Source organism: Miscanthus floridulus, chromosome 15 (assembly GCF_019320115.1).
Source record: "Miscanthus floridulus cultivar M001 chromosome 15, ASM1932011v1, whole genome shotgun sequence".
Taxonomy (NCBI): Eukaryota; Viridiplantae; Streptophyta; class Magnoliopsida; order Poales; family Poaceae; genus Miscanthus; species Miscanthus floridulus.
Window position 1 is genome coordinate 67311379 of NC_089594.1, and position 6000 is coordinate 67317378.

Sequence of the window (6000 nt, forward strand, 5' to 3'; positions counted from 1 at the left end):
ACCAACATAGACTTAGAGGTTTAAACTGATAATTTTCATGAGTTTTTATGAATCTATGTTTTTAGCAGGGTTTATCCAGAAAACCGTCAAGGTTGATCAAATCGTCAAATTTAATCGGGATTATCCGTGACGTAAATAGCACCAGAAGGTTCTAGAGGACACCAGAGAACTGCACATCGAAGATGACCGTGAGCGACCTCTAGGTGGGACTGGCTGGTCCCACCTACAGGTCGGCTGATCCTAGGGCCCACCTACCAGCCGCCATCTTCGCACGTCGGTTCTCTACTGCCTTAAGGATTGCATCTCCACCGTTCTTTCAAGTCAGTTCGATCCGAGGGTCCAGAATTGACGCTATCCCCTATATATACAGCCCTGTACCTCCTTCAGAAGAGGCATCCTGAAACCCTAAGTCATATCCTCCTCATCAGGATCAGAGCCAGCTATCAAGAGAAGATTAGTCCCCCATAGGATTTAGTCTTATAAATAATTGTGAGATAGAGTGTGAGGTAAGAGTTTGGAGAAAGTGCTGGCCTGTCGGTGCTCTCTCTATGGCTTGTACCTTGGAGGATCCAAGTTCCATTTGAGCTTGCTTCTGAGACTTCTTTGGTAATCAACTTCTGATTCAAGTAAGCATCTTGCTTATATTGTTCATCGGGATCACGACTCTTTTGAGTGCTTTATTCTCTTCCTAGGGGGAGTAAAGTATTAATCATAAGTGTAAGCGTGGTGCTTAGACTTGGGTTGATCGTGGATGCACCCTGCATTCCGGATCAGTGGTAGCTCGTGAGGGCAACTCTTATAGCCTCGTTCAATCCTTTGTAGTCCACCTCCCGTTTGTAGGCCAAGTAGGACCCGGTTACGAAGAAAAAACATCCTCTGCTGGTGTATTTTTCTTAGTAATGTCCCTAGTTGAATAGTAGAAGATATAGCTTACCGAAGTCAGAACTAGAGAATCTTAGTTATCCTCTCTACGATCCTATTTATCCTTAGCCTTATTTCTACCCTTGGTTAAGTTAGACCGTAGTTAGTCTTACGCGTTTCCCTGTGGATACGATACTTGGAATACTTTCGGGTGAAAGCTATAGCGGTATCTGTGCACTTACGGATTTATCTGTGTGCGTTAATAAATACCAACAGATGACAAGGTCATCGGCGTAGAGGGAGGCGCGGTGCGTGATTGCATGGCCAGGCAACGACGTTAATGCCACACGACGATCTGCTTCATGGATAAGTGAGTTGACGGCCTCCATGACAATCACAAACAGCATCGGCGACCGCAACAGAATCATCAACGCATCATTTAGAAGATGGATGCTCCTGCCGTCCAGCGACCGCAAAGCATTGAACGTGTTGATGACGTCCTGCTTTATAATCCCCCATGCCACATTGTAGAAGAGACCAGTAAAACCATCCGGCCCGGGAGCACGGTCAGGGTGAGGTCTTTGATGGTCGCCCAAATCTCCTCTGAGGAGAAGCATGCATCAATTCCAATAAGATCAAGCTGAGGGAGGAGTTCATCAAGGCGCAGGGAGTGCAACCGTTGAAAGGGGGCTCCCAAGATGCCCTTGTAGTAGTTGTAGATGAGGTCTTCCTTGGCTTCCTCGGCGGAGAACCACCTCCCATCAATATGAAACTGATTTGATAAAAAACTATATTTGTTCAAAAAAGACTGACTATTTGGGGGTGGGAGTGACCGATAGATATGGCCGCCATACTATAGAGTTCAAAACTAAAGTGGCAAATATATTTAGAAAGGATAATATAATGAGTGCAGAAAAAATTCACCTGACTAGTCCGGTTAGAGCTTGATTTTCTATAATCATTTTTCCCAGAAAAAAATGGTCATTCATGAGTACTGGGAACAACACTAAATAATGCACAAGCTACGTTTTGATTTGAGGGGATAAAGTACACTGTATATGTGAATCTTTGGCTTTCCATTCTAATCTTATAAGTAACACAAACCAAGAAGCTGCATGCACGTGCACTGTTAACAGTTCGTTGAGACTGGTCACTGGTGAAATACACATGCGATCCACTAAACTACTTTGGTAGAGTCACGATCTGGCCATCTGGGGAGACATTGGCTGGCTAGATGTTGTGTTTTTCGAGCTGCTACCTGCAGGGTAGAACCCAGCATCATCTCTTACGACAATGCGTATATTCGATCGGATATAGATAAGTGAAAGATGAGTAACATCTAAAATAACCAGTAATATAGTGGGTTCTTATTCCTCCGACAGCGATACTTCTTGGTTTTGTGGCAATTGGCATGAAAAATAACCAGTAATTTATGTTTATCGTAAATCAATATCTGTAAACATGGTAAGAAAAACCCTGTTGAAGGATCTGACCCTAAAAGGAGCGAGTATATAAGTTAATAACAAAATTCCTTTTTAGGGTTTTGTAATGCTCTATTCTGGTGCTGACCAATCAATTAGCTAAGGCAATTAAAGCCCAGTTTGGATCCATCCAACTAGAGTTTAGCTAGCTAAAATTCTCCTAGTTAAACTTTAGCTGGGGTGTTTGATCCTCCAGCTAATAAACTCATCTAACTAGGTTGAAATAGCTAAATTCAACTAAACTTTAGTTGGTCATTTAGTTGGGCCGTTTGGATCACTAGCAGGTAAATTTAGCCCGCTAAAATTTATTTGGTGGATCTAAACAGACCCTTAAACAGGATTGGAGGGAGGAATACTTCCCAGACAAGCCCATGGAACAAATGTATTTATGGAATATACCTAAGAATATTTTTTTAACAAGGATCATGTGGACGGCTGTATGCATATGCATTCGTGGAGATGCCCACCGACCATGCAGACGTATTAATTATTATTAATCAATGTGTATAACTTCCATTCACTAGCTAGCTAGGTGACTAGAAGGCCACTAACCCACTATAATCTATATTAGGCCATGCTATTTTGATTTTGTTGCTTATCGAACTTTTTATGAAATCCTCTTAATCATCTGATATAAAGAAAAATAATAATATTTAGTCTCATTGTCGATCTTTAATCCTCCAGCAATCCAACACGCTGATTTATATTAACAACTCATTAATTATTTCATTACCACGTCAGTTTTCAGAATTAGACTCCTTTGATTTAATTAAGCTAACACCTTGATTAAAGGTACACATGAAAAAAGGAATAGTGGCGCGGCTATGAGAGGTCTTAGGGTGTGATCTTCCTTCTTTCTCAAGAAATTCCACACTGGCTACTATAAAGGCCTCTCAACCCAGAAACTAAATGATTTCTATGACTATTAATTAGTATGCCAACTAAGCAAAATATTGATGTCATATTGTAGTAGTTAATAAAAAGACGGGATAAAATGGTTTCATACATAGGAAACTATGTCTACACAAGAACCAATATACAAATAGATGAGATTGGTAAATGATGTATGAGAGAAGGCATTGGACAAAATTTAATTTTAAAGAAACTGCCTATCAAAATCTGCTTTCTATGGACTCGTCATGTTCGCTTGGCTTATAAGTCGTACTTTTTCAGTCAACGAACAGTATTTTTCTCTCACAATAAATCAACCAACAATACTTTCAGTCATGGCTTATCAGTCAAGCGAACATGACATTGGTAAGTATGAAAAGCATCTTATAGTTTCCGAGTTTGGACTGTCTATAAAAATATTTCACTGCATGAGAAATTGGAAGCCTCTTCTACACAAAAGTGCACATAAAACTTGCATTCTCATAGGCAATCATTGATGCATCGCATTCAAGTGAGGACGTGAGGTGGACCCCACAATGTTAGGCCCAAACATATATAAGACCCTGGACAATAATAATTGAGGAGGCCATGTTTGTCTCTTTTTCCTAGCTAGTCCATTTCATTTTCCTCTCCAAGAAGAATGAATAATAAAAGGAGAAAATTCCAGCTCACGTATCTGTTTGTGGTCTAGTACAGTTTGGACTCATCCGCCCATGCATATTATTTTCCAGACGGTCAACCTTTTCTTAAGCTCATTTTGGTATGATATGAATAAATATAAATATTTTGTTTGGGATAGGGCGAGTGTGATGTTTTATTTCTTCTTAGAGTACTCTCCTTCTTATATGAGCATTGGTAAAAAAAAACTCTTCTAGGTTGGTTTTTGAGAGTGAGTAGAATAATGTGGCCTCTATCCATGGAGAAAGTCAACTGAAATAATTAGTAGGATATATAGTCGATATGTTTTCTTAATTATACTAACATGGTGACCAATACTACAGATATGATTTTTATTTTAAATTTCTGGTGTGACTACTGTTGCTGAAAAATATTGCTAACCACAGCTATCTCATGTGGTAGCACGTGTCATCACAGATAGTGAACCATGGTTTTTGAAAGTGATTTTGTTTCGTAAAAGAAGATCACTTTCTTGCGCACCAAATTAAACGCTACATATACCCATATAAAAGAAAATCTGTAATGGCTTTTAATTATGAGACAAGATTGGTTTTTACCGGGCAAAATTTGGGCACTAGTTTAATTGTGTTCCTATAAGTTGTTAGCTTGGAGCTCTCCATTGGATGGTAGGGTAGGTGGGTACTGATAAACAGTGTGTCCAAGTACCTTGAAGATACAATGAACCTACATCGCCTTTATAAAAGCATTGGTAAAAAAAAGTAGAGTCGAATGCTGAAAGATCATTTAAAATGCTACTAGAAAAGACAATGCCTACGTTGCTGTAATTCAAAAACATACGTCAATTTTCTTGAATTTGTGCCCATCGTCGAGTCCATTTTCCTTAACTTTAGAGGTACATTGAAATTGTGTCAATAATATAATGTTCTCAGACTAAACGACTTTTTAAATTGTTTTTTTAAAAACAAAATGAGTTGGTTATTTTTATTTAGATCTCCACTAATTGCAAATATCTCACGCCTCCAAAATTCATAATTGCCATGATTCATTCGTAGAGGTAGCTTCGCCTGAAAGAGAAACGAAGATCAGCTGGCTGAAAAAATATCCTTTGCCTGACCCGGGGTCAGTTGGTTCCATTCTGGGGCCTTGTTTAGATCACCTCCAAATTCTAAGTTTTTTCATTTTTTCTTCATCACATTAATTTTTGAACATATACATAGAGCATTAAATATAGGTAAAAAAATAATTAATTGCACAGTTTGGATGTAAATCACGAGACGAATCTTTTAAGCCTAGTTAGTCCATGATCAAACAAAGTTTGTCAAATACAAACGAAACATGCTACAGTATCTAGATTGCAAAAATTTGCAATCTAAACAAGGCCCAACTGCACTTTCGGAAAAGCGCAAAGATTCCTCGCAGGGGCACTGCCGACGCCAAATTTTTCAAGATTTTTCATCACATCGAATCTTTGACGCATGCATAAAGTATTAAATATAAATAAAAAATAAAACTAATTACACAGTTTAGACGAAATCCACAAGACGAATCTTTTAAGTCTAATTAGACTATGATTGAACACTAATTGTCAAATAACAACGAAAATGTTACAGTGTCGTTTTGCCAAAATTTTCGACAACTAAACTGGGCCCTACTACAGTCGGCACATGTGGTCCGTGTAAACCGAAAGAGTATTAAAACTGATCTCTTGTGTTGTGAAGATTAACAATTCGAGGAGGAACTGATTCTTGTGTTGCCTCTACGGTTTTACATTACATTAAAGATGGGTGAGAGGTGCAGAATGGCTCGTACTAAAGTCAGTCTGATGAGATCTGCCCCTATTCTCTCTTCTTCTTTTTTGTATTCTTGGAAGATTATGGAAAAAATATTAAAAGAAATGTGACCTAACATAAATTTTCATTGAACCAATAACTACAAATAGCAAGAGAAGCTACCTCAAGATTTGCTGAATAAAAAAAATATTCTAACTTAGCTAAATGTTTACTATGCACGCACTTAGAGGATGGTATTGTCAAACGCAGTCATAGAATAAAGCTCAGAACTAAAATAAGTATTATCAATTAAAAAATATTGCTATCCCACATAGATACCTGTTTAAAAGTACCAAAAT